Genomic DNA, 19,146 nt, shown 5'->3' with positions numbered 1-19,146 from the left:
TCACACAGTTGTATTAAACGCTCTTTCATGTAAGAACTGCACACAAACAGTGCCTATAACAAGTTAACAGGTTTGTCTTGGTAGAAGAATAAAGAGGGGAGAGAGATTTTGTGAGTGTGTGTATCTACATTGTGGGACTGGACCCCTCCACCATCATATGTGTGTGTGTAAGGAAGACGCATCTAATCTTGCAGCTACTGTCATTGCCTGTGCACACTTGTTATTGGCATCTTATTAAACACACAAAGGTTTGAGTCATGTTTGTGAGCCTTGATTTGCACTCTCTTCATGATGCTGTGACCCAAGTACTCTCTATTTTACAGAAAGAAGCAGCACAGATGGAACCCAGTTTATACTCTGATTATCTTTAAATTAATAAATGCATAAAAGTAGCATGTGAACAAGTAAACAGAAACACAAATAAACATACGGTATAACAAAAATGTAATTTGAAGGGAGCATTGTCAAAAGTACAAGCTATTGCTACAGGGAATGACATTCCAGAGTAGATTTGTTTCCATGGAGACCCTTCTTTGTTAGCCATGTAGTTGTCTAGCAATTTTGCAATAAGTGTTCCATGGCATGTGTGTGTGTGTGTGTGTGTGTGTGTGTGTGTGTATGTGTGTGTGTGCCTGGGTGCACACATGTATGTGTTGAGAGGGTTTTGAAGGTGCATGTGTGGTTGTTACCAATTCACAGCAAGCCCTAGAGACTGCCCTATTCTACATAAAAAGATCACTGTTGCATATTCAGATGATCTGTCCCACGGGGGTCATTAAAAAGCATGTTTCGAAGGAGCTAGCAATCTCACACTGCTGTTAATGAGCTATGGTTATGGCTTTATTAAAACTAACACTTGTTAGACTGTCTTTATGTGGACATCCTTACAGAGGGTAAAAGAAAAGCGAGGGGTTGTTACATTACTCTGCACTCTAGCACTCTGTGTCTAAGTCGGTTAGCCGTGCTGTTACACACAGAGATAAATTTACGGACTTGCACTCAGCTCACTGCCAATCAGTTATGACAGACTTTTGAGTATGCAGTGTGCATTAACTGTTCAGTGTCAGTACCAGCCCTGATATTTTGGGAATGGATATGTGCTGCCAACCTCATAAGTGATATGAGACACTTGACAGCATTGTAATTCAGTGCGATGGGAAGCTAGCCATCCGCCGACCAGTGACAGAGCTCTAATTGTGGTGCAGCAGCTGAAAGCCTGTTGACAACCATTTCCATGCATTAGTGAGAACCACTGTACTTTAGTTCCATTAAAACAATGTCTCTCCAGCCACTCCTGAGCTAACAACAGGGCACCACATTTTCAAACTGATAAAGTGAGATTATAAAACACTGCATCCTGATGCACTAACATGCAGGTACGTGACATGTATATTCAAAGCGTCTGTAAACAAATGAATGGGTGATTTCGCTTTTAAGAATTACACTTAAGTGCTTGTAACACATAACAGATACAGTTTAAGAACATGGATTTGTTTCTGGCTAGCTATGAGTGATGTGAATCATTTTGAATACGAGCACCCAGGTGACTTCTGCAGTACACTGCAACCATATGGTAAACTCATAAGCTTATTTTTCCAGGTACCATGTTGGCAGCGTAAATCTCTGTACCTGCTGTACTCTTCTTTTTGATCTCCTCTCTCTCTTCCTACCTGTGTGTTTGTGTTTCAGTGTACTGACTTTAAGTGTTTCCTCTGTGGGGAAAAAGAACAAGGAAGAAACATCTGGTGGGGTCATCTCAACCTGTTGTGCAGTCTACAAGTATGTTCTCTTGCTGATACATTTTCCCACAAACTACCTTTAAACCAAACTAATAAAGACACATTACGGTGAACTTTTATTTAGCTGAGTCAACATCTTCTGCCAAAAAAGATGTATTCAATTTTTACAATTTATTCATCCCCCTTTGTTAATAATCACTATGTAAGCAAATTACCATCATTCCAATGGAGCCATCTGCCTGAATAAGCAGACTTGCTGGCTGACACACACTGTTTGCCTTGGCTTAATGTATAAGTGGAGGCAGTATAGAGACATTTTGTATAATTAGTATTTGAAATTTATCATTGAAAAAGATTCTGACTTTACTTAGAATAATGTGGTAGTCTTGCAAGTGAGATATTTCCTGCCTGATCATGCACGTTATCTGGTAAGTGAGATCAAAAATGGTCTAGAATGTACACCTGGGAGCAGCAAGGAGATGCTGATCTCTTCAGCAGTTGACTTCACTGCTACTAGGAAGTCCTACCTCACCGACAAAGAGAAGTGGACTACTGAGGCAAAAATGTTCTCATCCCATCCCAGTATGTTTTCCTCATTGTCAGAGGCAGCTAGTGGTCGGGTTCAGGGTCAGGTAGAGAAGGCTCGGGAGACAAGCCTGCCATGCTCGTCAAATCTGCAGTTATTCACATCCACTGAAGGACAGTGTTGACAGAGCTCACATTTGTGTTTACACCAAATGGCAGGAATGGCTTGGCAGTCCACACATGCCCGGGAATCTTCTCTGCCAGAGGCAGTGTGCTCCACATGGAGGCAGATCAAACCTGCGTGGTGCAGGGTCGCCACTGTGAACATGCCAGGACAAGGGAGGCAGAGGCAAGTGCAGTCCAATAAAGCCTTTGCTTGGCTCCCACAGTGGGTGCTGAAGAAAAGTGGCTGAGGAGTGGGTAGAATAGAGCCCTATAGGCCCAGCTCCATCATGAATGCCTAACTATATAACGTAAATCATAAAAAAAAATGGTTGGGGCCTTTATTTATTTCAAATGCAGAGAACCAGCCTTTATTTGAAACAGACATGCAAACAGGTCCAACTTTTACCTATTTTCATCAGTATATTTTAATATAGTTTAAGACATTTCTCAATTTTCTGATCTGCTCCTGTTCAGTTCACTGTTGATGCAATCTCAACACCTCCTCCATATTTCCCTAATGCTTTACGTATAGCACCTTTTTAAAAGTGCTATATGTAAGATTCAGAAATTCCTTCTCATTAATGACACTGGTGGCCTGTGGTGAACTGCAGTCAGCATCCTGTTGCTCATGCTCATACGCATGCTCACTCTCTGCCAGTGTGAATGAGCAGCTAAAACCACAATATTGCAATATGTTTCACATGCTTTGCAGTAATATTAGCTTACCTGTCCAATAGGAAGAAAGCCAGCTCAGGTGCTGGTCATTTGTTGACGTAAGCACGTCAGGAGGAGCAGAAGGAGTCCATGACAGTGTGTTTGGAGGACTGGACGGAGATGCTGCTTACGAGTGACAGCTACAGAGCCGAAGCTTCTAAGGGAATAACATCCAGACCGACGGGCTTCACTAGATAAAACTTTTGTTTTTTGAGTTTAGGCGGACTTTGTGTTGGACTCAGTGTTGTGGTGGATGGCAGGTCATTTGTTGATGTTAGTGGACTCCGTTTCTAAACTAGTTGCACCCTGTTGGTGCTGGAGAAAGGCAAGGCACTCGGGAATGCGCATAAATGTCACATCCTTTGGATTTTCACAGAAGAACTGACCCGAGTCCAAATAGAAATCAGCCCCCCAGTTATTATAGGCAACCAAGAAAGTTGAGAAAGGTCTCATATTTTAAGTTACATGACAACCAATTCACTTATTAGCAGTAAAAAAAGCAACTAATACATGTAAATTGCTTCACAATTTTTACATATAGCACCTTTAACAGAAATACAGGTCTTATCCACTAATTAATTCTAATTAGCTCTGTTTTACCAAATTTTCTTTAATGTTAAGCTGCTGTCCATTAAACTCAACACTTCCGAAGTTTCTCCCTTCCTTCCTTAGTTGCACCCACTAGTACAGCATCAATGTACTGTTTTCCATAAAGTAGCATTTTCCCATGAAGTTCATTCACAATTCATGTAATCTTTAATGTGAAAGACTCACAGGAAGTGTTGAGTTTTATTGACAACACAGCGAACAACAAGGTAGAAAGGATATGAGTTTATAAGTGGATGAGAACCATTCTTCCATTGGAAAAAAAAACTTAGAGCAGTAAAATGGAAACATACATTATGTAGAATTTGCAGTGGTGGAATGTAACTGAGTACATTTACTCAAGTCCTGTACTTTTTTTGAGTATCTCTATTTTGTGCTACTTTATAATTTCACTCCACTACATTTCAGAGGAAAATGGTTTAACTCTACTACATTTATGTCACAGCTATAGTTACTAGTTACTTTTCAGTTCTGACATGTAAAACAGATAATGTATTTTATATTTTCATCCTATTACCTATTAAAGGGTCTTTTCTGTTGATTAGTGTCAAAAAATCCACATTATATCCTCTCTGAACATTCAAGGCACTGTATATCTTTATACAGTATATACAATAAATATAGTACTGAGTTGGGAATTTTTCATGATGACTACATTTACTTTTAATGCTTTATGTACATTTTGAAACTAATACTTTTATACATTTACTTAAGCAATATTTTTAATGCAGTGCTTTTACATGTAATGGAGTATTTCTATGCTGTGGTACTGTTACTTAAGTAAAATATCTCTTCCACCATTAGGAATTTGCCATATTAATTCCAATCCCTTCAATGCTTTTTAAGAGGCCTTTACTAGGGACAGCTCTTTATTTGTTCATACTGGGTACAGAGATTATTTGCTACTTGGCCATTACTGAATTCAGACTTTAATTTAAGAATTTACTGTAGAGCAAATGGGACATGGATTTGCAAAGATGCTTGCATCAGAATGAATCTCTAAATTGTCAACCACAAGGCCCTTAAGAACCTCTTAAAAATGTGTGTTAAAGTATCATTTTTTAGATGATGACATAATGCAAGACCACAATGAATCTTAAGACACACTTATATTTTGTTACAAAACCAGCTGAGTGAAGTTTATGCTTGTTGTGCTTATACTTCTTTACTCCTCACCTACTAATATGTATCCATCTGTGTGTATAAGTTTGATTGTCTTCATATTCATTCTCACACCATATGGATTGGAACACAGGTCTTTTTCTTTTGAAGAAAACCACTTACAGACTGCCACTCTTTATAATTGGATGTGTGAAAAAAGTGCTCAGTGAAATCACAGAGGCGTAATTATTTATCTTTATTATTTATTAATATGCTTTGGTTTACATCTGATTGCTTCTTAATAGAATGGTTCTATTAAGATTGCATTGGATGTGTTTTTTCGTTCCACTGCCTCCGAAATAAATTTCACCCTCGAACATGGCTTAGCATTATGCAAAGCACAAACCGTTATAGAGCTTGCATTACTTTGAATTACTTGTATTATGAAAGGTACATTGATATGTATTCACTTTGCCTGTCTTCTTGCACCCAGGCCTCCATTTGAAGTGAAATTGGACCATCACAGCCCTCATTGCTTGACTCGCCTCTCTTTCTCATGTGGAAAATCAGTGGCTGAGACTCCGCTGTCAATCATATAGGAAGACTGACTTCTGACTGTGATGCTTATCAATAATGAAATGGGCAATTTAACAGCTTCTAGGTCTCTCTCCTCCTCTCGCTAACTCTGAAATGGGACAATTTGCTGTATCACTGACATATAGTGTGTCGGCTGTATCACCAACGACAGACTTTGTTTGATTCCGTCACCAGCCCATGTTTTATCCCCTCATATGTGAACACATGTCATGCATTGCATTCAGGGTGCCCCTGTCTTAGGTTGAACACCTTTCATGCGATTTGAGCATTACCCTTGTCATAATGCAAAATCCTATTTAAGACTGGCAGCTTGCTATGATGGATGCCAGCTCAAGTAGATCAAGCATTTGTGTGCCACAGGAGAAACAAATGGTTCTCCTTCCACTCAGTGAAGACGGATAAGACCATGAACTGTAATAGCATTGAGGATGGTTTCTACTTTTCCCCCCTTCCTTTTTTTTCTGTATGGTGAATTATTGACGTTATAGCAAAATCATTTTTCCTGTTTTAATCAGCCTGTTATTGTGCATTTCCTATTTTCTATTTTTTATTGAATGGTCGCCAGACTTTTTATGATGTACCTGCTTTGTGTCATGATTGCCAATTGTTTGCTATTTTGTATGTTCATAGGAGTACAGTCATTCTTTTGATGGCTTGATGTTGGAGTTTGTAATTTGACCTGTCAACACCTCATGCAAGAAGCCCGCGTATAAACAGATTCGTTCTTAAAATGCACGTACGAGTGATTTGAGAACATTTGTTGCATTCATCAGTTTTCTCTTAGGTACGAACGAAATTTACAAGTGGTTCAGACCTGTCGTGCGTGTCATGAATAGATCATCTTTGCCTTTCTTCACCGGGGAAAATACTTGTTTGACTTACAATTATAAGGCCCTAATCTGAATCAATTTTAAATTTAAATATGATACCAAAATTAACAAATATATATATATATATATATATATATATATATATATATACATATATATATATATATATATATAAAACAAAGGGGCATGGATTATACTAATGATCAGATCTCACAAACACACATCTCCTCATGAACAGGTGGCATTCATCAGGCTGAGAGGAGCAACAGGTTCAGGCAGTCAAGAGAATTTCTTGAATCCCACGTAGGATTTGTGCAAGAACAAATATAAGTGAAAAGTAAGAAAACATTCATGCATGAGGCCCATTGATCTTAAGAAAACTTAGTTTAAACAAATGTGAAGATTGAGCTTTCATGGCCATGACATTTTGATATATTCAGTGTTAGGTTAAGACTTACGTGTCAATATTGAAATCACAAAAGGGTATTAGCAATGTTAGCCTAACGGCCTAATGTATAGTCTCACACAGCTGCTGAGTGGCTTGTTCATTTGCAACTTCAGGGGCATATTCGGGACTTGCCAAATGTTGGCAAACTCACTGAGCGGTCTCACTTCCTTTTCACTTAGTGTCTATTAGCTTTTTACAAATGACCTGCATGCTCAACAACGTGAAATGCCTCCTCAGTTTCCTCGGATTGAATATGAAATGACTTCAAGGGCAAATAGAAGATAACAATGAGGACGGGTGAGAGATATTGAGAGGGAGACAGAGGTTTCTTTCATGCTATCCTTCACTCTGGCTTACAGGTCCCTCTGGGTGATTAAGGCGCCTGGCAAGGAAACAGATAATTTCGGTCCTGACTGAATACGTGTGTCAGCAGCCTGAGCTGTACAAACTACTGGGGGCTTATTGGAATGTATGGCTGGGAAGGAGGGTGTTAATGTCTGAGTGTATTGGCCACGGCACAAAATGAGAGCCCATCGTTTTGTGTTATGCATGCCTGGCTTGGCTGGTTAGTGTTTGCTATGCATTAGCCGGCTTCACTCTTTGGAGACTGGCAGCGTCTGCACACAATGTCTCGTTCTGCCGGGTGAGACGGCATGAGGACGTGCGCAGAGCGAGCGATAGGGAAGGAGCAACAGAAGAAGGATAAGGAGCACAAACTGAAGGAGGAAATTACAGGAAACTTGGCTGAAGGAGGAGGGATTGGAGTGAAAAGTTGCTAAGTTAAATACATCGAGAAGGAGTTAACATAGGGAAAGAAGGGAAGATCAAAAGATGCATGGAGTGAGATAAAGAAATGACTAGAGAGAGTGAGACAGAACAGCAAAGAGAGAGAGAGAAAACGAAAGCATCTAAAGTGACTCCCCATGGATCCTGATGTGAGTGTGCAGTTAACTGACAGATAAGAGGAGAGAAAGGTCTCAGATCTGAGTCCAGCCCTTAAGTACATGACTGTAAACCAACTCTGCTTTAACCGTCATACAAGACACACAAGCAGGTGTTTGATAGTCACATTGGCCTTTTCTTGTGTGTGACACTGTAACAGACTCATTGCAACAGCATCACGTACCCGTGTTGCTGGATAGCTTTTTTTTTTCTTTGTGATTGTCTTTTTATTTGGGTCAAAGGAGTGGAAGCCAAGCCTGTATAAGGAGGGTAAGAAGTGCCACTGGAACTTCAAAGAGGTTCAACATGATGCAATTGGATGCAATGTAATGCCAAACTCCAGCAACTGGGCCTCAAGAAGCAGGTATTTTTACAGAGGCCAACAAATTCTGCTTAACAGTGTGGACAGAAAGCACTGGCTGTCATTATCTCAAACTGATCCTCCTGATATTCAGAATTAGGCTGGAGCGAGGCTTGATTTAAATTCCATTATGCGCACTCCTCCGCAGCTCCTTTGCAAGAGAGTCCGTGTCGTAAGACTAACATTTGAATGAGCTGAAATTGGGGTGCAATTGTGTGACACCAAATAAATTGCCTCTACAGATGAAAAATGGAATAATAACATGAACTTGTGATTAGATCCACGACAATGAGAGCACGTTTAGTTTCAGGACTACAATCCTAAGAATAGAATAATCTGAGTTAAAAGAGAAGACAAAACACTGACACAAAGAAGGGGCAGCATGTTTTTTCATGCCAAAAATACTGATACACAGTTTCAGCACACTTCCTTATTTCCCCATGTGATTGTCCAGGGGTTAGAACTTCATAGGCAAAAGCTTTGAGTCGTTTAGAAATCATCTAAAGCAGTGTTAATTATAAATGAAATCCCCTTTTCTCCAAACTGCCTCTAGTTATTACGTTCAGGAATTAATTTGGAACATGAAAAAGCTGGTATCATTGACGCTGCCTGCAAGAGGTCCGCTTTCCTTAGAGATTAGCCATCTATCAGTAGTTGTCGGAAATTATTAGTTTCTCCATCTGCAACTTATTGATGTTAAAGTAAAGAGAGGAAACAAGGCAGGGGGAAAGAAACACAAAAACAGAACACAGACAAGAGATCAGTGCTATTTGTCAAGCCCACATGCATCACAGCCCTTTGTTGTTTGCCACATTGTAGGCCAACGTTTTGAAGAAAGCTGACCTGCATATGCACAAGGAGAAGCTTTTGTACACTTATTTACCATAATTTGCTGTGAGCTGTTTTCAAAGGCTGGGGGAAGAAACCCAGCCCTTTGAGATAAGCGGCCCTTTGTTTTTAATCAAAGCCCTGGTTTGAATGAGAAAATGTTCCAAATGACTAGAGTCAAATGAAAAGGAGGTTTAGGCAGCCACAGAGCTTTTAGGAATCAAATCAAACCTCAGAGCCGCAACTAGGCAGGCGAAAGCTGTAGAAACACAATGAACTTTTTACTGCTTTGCACAAAGTTTAGCTTTATACCTTTTTCCAATCCTAAAATATGTTTTATTGTTAATATTCCAGTGAACCATCACTCAGAATAGTTGGATGCTAGGCTACTGGTCTGAAATCAAAATTTTCTAGCCTGTCTTTGTCATTTGTGAACTTTACAACACTGATGTGCTTCCAAGTGCAGAAGCTAAAAGTATTACACAAGGTCTGAAGATGTGGTACACTACATCACTCAACAATTGTGTTTGCTTTTGAGATGACTAACATCTTTCACAATCCCAAATGATTTTCATGAAATCAAACCTCATTTTTTGTACTATTTACGGTCAGCATTTATTCTGCAATAATCATTTAATGTAGTTACATTTAGTAATTATCTCTTACTATAGTAGTTTTCAATGTAAGTGGAAGAGTCTGCAGGAAACGATGCATTCTTATAATACAGTGTAATTTTATCTCCTTGATAACAGCCTCACTGTTCACTCTCTTCATACTGTATGTGTTGCTGCTAATGCAAACATGACATCATTCTTCTGCTGCTTCACAATAAAAGCATTCAACTAGGGAAACATGGGGTGACTTTTACTGTGAAGCACTCGCAGCAAATGCAGTATATTTGTCATAGCGGTGAGCACTAACTGCAATTATTTTCAGCATTTATAACAGCAGATCAGCTTTAAATATGGCAGGGAAACCAAAAATAAGCTAATAGATGAAAAGATGCTCACTGTGCCCTGCTGTTGTGTGGAAAACTACTCCATGATGGAAAAAGGCCTACTATCGACTTCTTTATTGGAACAAAAAATAGATTTGTTTGGCTGCACTGTAAACAGATGCCTCAGTTGTTCTTCTGTTCTATTTCTGTCAAAATAGCTGCTCAAGGTGTATTTGCTGCCCTTCTTGAGTCTGATAGGTGGAGTACTCTTTTAGGGATTATAATTTAAATGTCTAATAAAGATATTAATATTAGGTTTCACAATTTATTGCATGTTTGAGTTCTGTTATCATCATGCTAATAAGGTCCTATCTTCTCAGAATGAGTCTGCAGCCAGTATTAATCTCAAAACCCCTGTGTCTGTCAGGATGATGTATGGCTATGCTAACAATACTCCTGAATTATAATATTCTTATTGTCCCAATAGAGTGATTCAACTCTTCTTGACTAGACTAGCCTCTAATACTCTAATACTTAAGCTTTCTTGTCAACTCACTCAACCCAAACTACATCCAAGTAATACATCAGGGCACGGACAGCGTAAATCCCTTTGAACTGGCCTTCACTGTCCTGTGGCTCATGTTTAAAAGGTCTGCAGCCCACCAGTGAATGCATGCTATCTCTCCCCATATCTCTGAAGGTCTTTTAGAAGTCACCACTAACTAGAAGCTGGGGAATAGACTGTCTGGGTTGACGGAGAAGAGGGGGGGTCCCCCAAGAGGCTCTGTCAGTCCCTGACGCTCACACCTCATACAGATTCCCTTTCATGTGGACTATTAGCATCAGGTAACGCTGCAGCCCACCGCTTTGAAGTCAACGCAGATATCAAAGGATCAGGAAGAGATGGGGAAAGGGGACGTAGACGAAGAGTGTATTTAGATATGTAGTGTATACTGCATGTGAATAAGAGCAGAGTGTCGGGTAAAAACTGCATGAGCACAGCTTTAGTATCACCAGTGACCACAATCACCACTCAGTGTAATCCTCATTAAAGCAGTGCAAAATACATGAATAAATCTTTATTCTCATTGGTTGTATGGACCAGAAAAAGTATTTTTTTTTCATTTGTCACTTCAAAACCTCTCATCTTTCCTACAGACTTACAAAGAGTGGAAGACAAAAGCAGTCATTTAGGTTAATAGTGTAATCAAGTGTGTGATATCAAATTAACCAGCATCTTCAGCACAGAAAACCAAATGGAATATAATAGAAAAAAACAAACAATAGTAATTATTAAACTGAATTATCCCATTAAAAAAACATTAAAGGCTAAAAGCACAGTGAGAGATGACAGAACTGGCAGCACTGGATGACTATATTTTCAACAGTGTCAAAGGGAAAGTTGTGTGAACATGTCAGACATGCTGCTGTCACTGGAAAAGTTAATCTGGCAACATTACATATTCCCCGTGTTTAAAGAGGCTCATGACCCAGCACTCTAGATGTGTTTCTCACACACCACTTTGTGCTAAGACTCCTCTCTGAGTGGTGAGCTTCGATCCCAAGCAGTCCAAGCAGCAAAAGCGCTGCAGGGGAGGGGAGATTTAGTTGAAGTGCTTCCACCCTGCTATGTTAATCCTGTGGCTGCAAAGAGAGAGACAGAGACCAGGGGCTTGCATGTAACCGGGGATGATTCTGCAGGTTCAGCCAAGTGTGAGCACCAGATATGTAGGGTACTGGAAGGAAGCCTGATACCCACATACAAGCCCTCTGTCACAAACACGGACATAACTGTACAATCAGATATGCACACACACACACATATATGCACACATGCTTGTATAGGAAGCTAAAATGCAGAGCCAATCCAAGTGTTTCTGGTGCCCAAAGCAGAATGTGTCACCCCCATACTAGACCATTATATGATGAGACAACCATTGTAAGGCTCTGAAATCCTTCACTGTTTGCAACCCAGTGCACAGTATTTACCTTCCACCAAACTTTGAGAATGAATGTATGCACAATATTATGTTCTCAAAAATTCCCACAGTAGAACAAAAACATGTAACATGCAACTTTTCCAAACATCACATAATCCAATGTTTTCAATACATTTGAATGATGTGTAAATTACACTCATGCTAAACTGTAACCAAACTGTCAAGTGTTTGTTATTGGAGTGGAAACTAACATTTTTGGAAAATGGAAAATATTTTATATATACAGTATATATATTTTACATTAATCTAACATTTTTTTTCCATATTGTTTGGTAAAATGGGAGAAATAATCTATTACTTCAATTTCCTAAATCCCAAAATGACATCTTCAAATGTCTCTGTTTGTTCCACCAACAGTCCAAAACTCAAATATATTTACTTCCTTTTCACATACGACAGAGAAAATCAGCAAATGTTCACATTTGAGAGACCACAACAAGTGAATGTTTGTCTTTTTTACTTAGAAAAATAACATAAACAATTAATTAATAGTCAGAATAGTTGCCTATTCATTTTGTTAATTGGCAAATTGATTAGTCGAGTACTTGTACTTTCACTTATGTGTGGAGATAAAACATGGAACAGGGACATGGAAATTACAAACCAGCATTTCAGTCATTTAGAACTGCTAGAACTTTAATTGAATCAAAGCTGTGGGTAACCTTTTCTCCATGAAAAGCACATTGTTGCAAAATGTAAATATATAGAATGAAAGTCAGTTAAAGGAAAGAAAATAAATGAACTTTGTGGAGTTAAAATGATATATTTGTGATACAGGGCTGAGTAAAGTCAGATGACTATAAAAAGATTGTCATTTGCTTTCATTCCTGTTTTCATAAACGCATAAGGTGTTTTCAAGTTCAAGTTTTGAGTCAATCTCATTGCATGTTGTGGACACATCCTATAATAACAAACTGATCTGGTAGATTTCATGTGCTGTGTTGTCCGGCCATGATCTGTTTAGAAATTGCAGTACAGCTCTCCCACAGACAGCTACTCCAATTTCCTAATCGCTTCGATTAATAAAGATGATTGGGGTCAGAAGTTCTCTCCAAGGCTGCTGGATGTGAGTGCATACATGTACGTGAGAAAGACAGTGAGTATTATTACGTGGTGCCATCTTTTTTGAGCTGTGTTTATCTGCCGCTTTGAGCAAACACGCAGAGAATAATTCTAATGATTGTGATGTTAACCACAGCTGCATTAAAACAATGAGTCATTCACCAAAAGCTGCAATTATTGGTATTAAAACCCCAGTGCACATAACCCTTTCACAGAGTGGTTCAACAAGTCAACCATTCATCTCAGGAAACAATGTGCGCTCACACGCACATTATGTGTTATTCAAGTGGCCCACTTGTAGCACTCACAAAAAAATAAACAATAGCGTATTAAAAAAACCAACAATACCATGGTATTACTTTTAAAAAAATGCACAAAAAACACGTGTGGTAAAAAGGGACAAATGAAATAGCTTTTCTCGCTTGCTCTGTTTCTCTCTTGCTTTAAAGCCTCCACCCCATCCCGAAAAAATGTTTTAGCTAAAGTGATATTAGGCATGAAAGGGAGTGTGGGCGGTGATTTTTGGTTAAATGTGGGGGTAATCAGCTTAATGCAGAGTTAAAGGGCCGATGGGACGCTGGCCAAATCTCTGGGCTATTAAAGTCGCACCATGTCCCCGACAGTGACCTCATCCTCAGCTTTAATTATGGCAATAGTGTCTATCTCTTTTGGCTCGTCTCATTCACCGTCTCTCTCTCTCTCTCTCTCTTCTTTGTCAGGCTCGCTCATTCTCACTTCATCTCCTGCTGTTTCTCTTCTACTTCCTCTGTAGCCGTCTGCTGTTCAACATCCCTGCTCCTTCCAAACCGTCGTAAACCTCATTTAAACTCCTGCAGCAGCACCCAGTTTCCCGGGTTCACCTGCAGATGCTGTTTCTCCTCCTTTGCTCTCTCGTCTTCCCTCACCACTCGTGATATTTCTGATCCTTCCTTCCCATCATCACCCACCACTCCCCCTGTTCTCTCCTTCTGTTCTGTTCCAACCTTTCCATCCTTCTCTCAGAGTGAACAGTAGTTCTCCCCCACCTCCTCTTTGCTCTCATTTCTTCCTTTGCCATCATCAAGTCTTCCTCTTTTTTTTTTCCTTTTTCTGAGCTTCTCTCCTCCCCACCCTCCTTCTGTGTTTTGCTGTAGCTGTCATTTTTGTCAGCTCATGCTGGAAGTGAATGACAGCATTGAGGTGGAAAGAGTGCTGCTGCCTTGATTATAAGTAGAGAGGCCAGTGGGTGGTCTGGTACTATGATAATTTGTTCCGAGGAAAGGTTTTAATAATTACAAGTTAGCTAGCGTAAATGCTGCCATCAGATTTGCCCAATGGGAAGCAGCGGTTAGTGTTTCTTAGCATCTGAAATTGCATTTACACTCTTTTCTGAATTCTTCTATTTTTTTTTTCCTTTTAATGTCTCTTGGCATTTCTGTGACTCTCTTCCTGTACGCCTGACATGGCTCACTCTTAATCTATCTCTCTCATCCAGATTCAACCTTATCCTTTTTGCTACCCTTTTACTCCTTCAGAAAAAAAAACAATAAAATTATATAACCTGTCTTTCTAATTCTTTCTGCATTATGATTCCACCTCTCCACTCCCTTTTGCCACTTTACTCTCTCCATTTCCATCCTCTTCGATCCCTCTGTCAAAGTCTTTCACCTCTTTCCAATGCCCCTACCTTCTTTTCTCTCTCCCTAATCACCTTCTCCTTCTCTATCTTTATTTTATTCCCTTCTTTATTTTAATCCACCAAAGGCTCCACTTGCTTCCTGTTACAATGCAGTATCAATATTGCAAAGAGAACCACTGGCGGCTGCTCATGTTCAACCACTCACATAAATTCTAAATTCCTCTAATTCATCTCCATGGGCTGAACACACACACACACACACACACACACACACACGTACTTGCACACTATCTCTCAAAGCCATGTAGAGATGAACACAAAATATACACACACAACACACACAGTGAAGAACAACCAAACACAACTATACACACAAACAAATGCAAGTGTGCATGCAAGCACACATACACACACGCAAGTAAACATACACACAGTGGCACACACACATAACATCACTGCCAAACATCTGTTGGCACATCTATAATTTCAACAGAACCCTGGTATGCCATTGAGATGCACACATTGCCAGCTGGGCTAACACTTCTGCCAGCCTCACAGCTGCACATTGTGTGTGTGTGTGTGTGTGTGTGTGTGTGTTTGTGTGTGTGTGTGTGTGTTGAGTAAAAATCATCCATCTGACTACTCTTTTGTATACACTAACTTTCTATTTTTGTGCATGTTACTCTATGTTGGTATATATAATGTTTACTGTACCTATAATGCATCAACTAGACTCCAGAGCTTGATTTGTTAGCAAAGCATCCTTTCCTCCAACTAGACGCTTTGATGTGCAGCCAATCACGATCTATTGCATCAGTCCAACATGACAGCTAGTTCCTGTGATAAATGTGATCTGAACAAATGCAAATCCTTATACTCTGTGTGAAATATGTACATGTAAATACACCCAGTTGCCAGTTTATTAGGTACGCCTTGCTAAAACTAATGCAGTTTAGTTCAATCTTGCAGTAAATCCTGCCTTCAATCCTGCCTTCATGAAAGTTATGTTGACATGTTTTGATGAAACTGTTTTAGAGCGATATTGATTTAACTTTATAGTCATATAGAGGCTATAGTGGTGCAGTTAAATTGCATTGTCTTTTATTGAATAGTGTTCCTAATATGTTGTCCACCTCTTTTATCAATGAGGGTAGACTTAACATTATAAAATATCTCAGTATAACACAAATCAATATATAGGCTATTTAATAAACTGGTGACTGAACATATGAAATCTTCATTTGTATCATGTTTTTTATGGATTTGAAACCTCCAACAATAAACTTTGCACTGAGCTACTTCGCTTCATTTCTGACATTTGTTGAAATGAAAATGCCATTCAACTATAGCACCATGTGCATCTGCTGCATCTAATTGACACATGACAGGATGTATTAGATGTGTTCTTCACCTGGACACATGGAGTCATCAGAGACAGTCCACCTGAGACAAGTTATAGTCGTCACTGTTCATCATTTTTCAACAGTCTACATATTGTTAGTGATATAAGTCTGAGAGATGAAACTTTGAGATAAATCAAAATCTCTGTGTCTGTAATGTTCATCACTAACTTTGATGAAGGCTCTATGTATATACTTTTTGGCTAGGTGTTTTTCTTCACCCATGAAGTTTCATAATTAAGCAGTGATTGACAGTTGTAGATGTATATATGTCCATGTTGGGGGGATTTGGGAAATTACATCATTCAAATTATTCTATTATTAAAATATATATCTGTAGAAAATTCAGATGTTATTTATTCAGTTATTGATTTTAAAGTGGTTTCTTTTGTAGAGTTGTATCTTGTAACAATACTGCCACATTTGCCATGAAATCATGGCATATGGCATTTTTATATCAGCTTGTGCTGATATAAAAATGATTAAACCCATGTGAATGAACTTTTAGGATGAGCCTTTGTCTGTGTGTGCATGTTTATGTCTGTCTCTCTGTTGTGTTCATCCAATAATTTTGTCAAGTCTGAATATTCATGGTAGTTGTAGTTGATAATAATATCACTAAACCACTAACTGCACACTAATTTAACATAATCTGTCACAAAATGAAGTCAACGTTTAACCCGTTACTCTGTCACTATGGATTTTTTTATAGAAATAGTGTTACAGATGTTTTTTTGTGTGACAAAATAATCTCAATTTAAAGGACAACTTACTTTGTTGGAGTTTTTGACCGCATCTCATGGTCTTCAACAGAGAATGGCACTGGCTCAGAGGTCATCACATGACTTAAGTATGGGACTTGTTAACGTGGTCATACATGCAGGGGGATAGGAACCCCTGTCTTGATTGTCTTTGGTGTCCCATGCTGATGACAATGGTGAGATGTGGTTAAAAGCTCTGAAAAAAGTTAGTAAGAGGACCTTTAAGTTGAGAAAATGTTTTCACACAAAATGAGCCTCCATACTACACAGAAAAGTTCCATGCTACAGCAGTTTTGTTAATGCTGTAAAACCTTCAACCAAATTTTCTGCTGTTAAATGTTAAAATTACAAAATGTTAACATACAGCACTGCTTTGTGGACAAATGCTTTACAGAATCAGTAGCCAGTGGCTTGGAACTACTGTAGGTCTATTCTAAGCTAAAACACATACACATAAGTTAAGTAGCCAATATCATTTCTCCAACTTCCAGTTACTTATGGAGGTCAAAGCATATATGATGTAACCAATCTGGAGGTCAATGCATCGATTTCTTTAGGTCACACCAACTTCTGATTGGTGGATTAAACTACATTTTTCACCATCAACAAGTCAAGACCTTTTCTTCTTACAGGAGGCTAATTTATCTATGTGTGAAAAACCCTTGAATATGAGCTGTTTTTAAAGTTACTAATTCGGATGCTTACAGTAATACATTGACATAGGCATTTGCATTGGAAATAACCTCTGATACTGATACTATGTGTTGACTTTTTTAGCTATGTTTGTATGATGGATCTGGTTATTGCCTTATACAGATATTATGCCAATGTGCATTTTATTTTCCATGTGGTATACTGAATAAAGTAAGATATTGATTTGCATGAAAAGTACATAGCTCCATCCATCAGTACTAGAGGGTGTATGTTAGATTGGATGGGTGTTTTCAGAGATAGAAGTATTGATTTAATATCTCAGCATTCATACCTTGAGGTTCTTGGGAAGATTGGCAGGCTCAATTTCATTTTAATTATACCTTTAGGTGCTGCTCTCTGTATTTAATTGCTGAACATCTGAAATATTACATGCTGCAATTTGATCTCAAAAGACTATGTTCTATATTTGGTATGCTTTCTTTTTGTCCTAAGGAGTAGGATGTATAGTTTTAGTGTTTCAACCTTTTCCAAGTCGCCAAGATAACCACTAATGATTTTAAGTCACTTCATCCTAGTACATAGACAGTCTGTTCATTTCCATGTGTGGACATGGACGAAGACAGGGAGTAACTATATAATTGTGAGAGTCTCAAAGGAACTGTGAAGTCTGGGCAGACAGAAGAAGCTATAGAGCAAGAGATAGCGGGAGGGAGACGGACCGTGGGTGGAGCGTGAGAAAGATGGAGGAGGGGAAAATGGATAATTATGCTGTTATTTTAAAGCTATTTCTAACCTCTACACACACCATGAAGACTTCAAATACATTGCTGCCAGTGCATCGTTTTACCAACGTTACGTGAACAGTTTTAGAACGTTTTAACTAGGACACCAAAAGCGCATTTAAATGTTTGGAAGCCATCTTAATGTCAAAAGTCGAACAGGAAATGTCCCTGTTCATGTAAGTCCTGTGACATTACATCACATCCTTTATTCTGTACTGCAGCATGTAGAGCAGACTGAATAGAGAGAGAGGCTAAAGCAAAATGTTGAGAGATATAAACAGTATTAAGCCACATTAAAGAAGATTAGGGCAAGCAATCAAGTATTGGTTGTCATGGAAACACCAAGCCTAAACTGTCATTAAGTGGAGCCGGCTGGCTAGCCAAGACTAAGATTCTACAATAGGGATAAGCTAAATGTTATCTACCCCCCCACGCCCCACCCCCCTCAGCTTTCTGTCTGTAATTCGGAGGATAACATGACAATCTACATCCCAGATAATCTTTGTCCTCTAAATGTATTTATACTTGTTCTGCTTATTTATGGCAACATGGATTGTAGAAAGAAATCTTTCATGTGATTTGAATTATATTCATCCAGAATTTTGCCATGAGGAACACTTTATTGAGGGGTGAAAAGTCAATTTAAGTGTCACATTGGCTATGTGTTTTGATACCTTTTTTTAAACTTCAACATTCAAATCATGATGCATTTCCCCAATGTGTCCCCCTAGGTTCTCACCATAAGAACTAACCCTTTATTTTATGTGTTTGTGTCACCCACTGCCGTGACGAAAACTGCCCCAATTCCCACTGAGCCAAACAGAGAGAGGGGTGAGATGCTTTTCAGCCCTCCGATTGGGCTCTTGAAAGGGAGTCGGCTTTAATATGAGCGCTAAGCCAGACAGCATCACGAGTCGAGTCACCAACACAGGGAGAAAGAAGGCAAGGTAACATAAGGACACCATTGTGTGCAACACTGTATAATTTGCAAAAATGTTATTTCAAGCTAAGCACTTCTGAACGTATTATACAGTACATTATACAGTCACTATACAATCTGAACAATGTGCCTCAGC

This window comes from Thunnus thynnus, chromosome 3 (genome assembly GCF_963924715.1).
Source record: "Thunnus thynnus chromosome 3, fThuThy2.1, whole genome shotgun sequence".
NCBI classification, from domain to species: Eukaryota; Metazoa; Chordata; class Actinopteri; order Scombriformes; family Scombridae; genus Thunnus; species Thunnus thynnus.
This window is presented reverse-complemented; position numbering follows the sequence as displayed.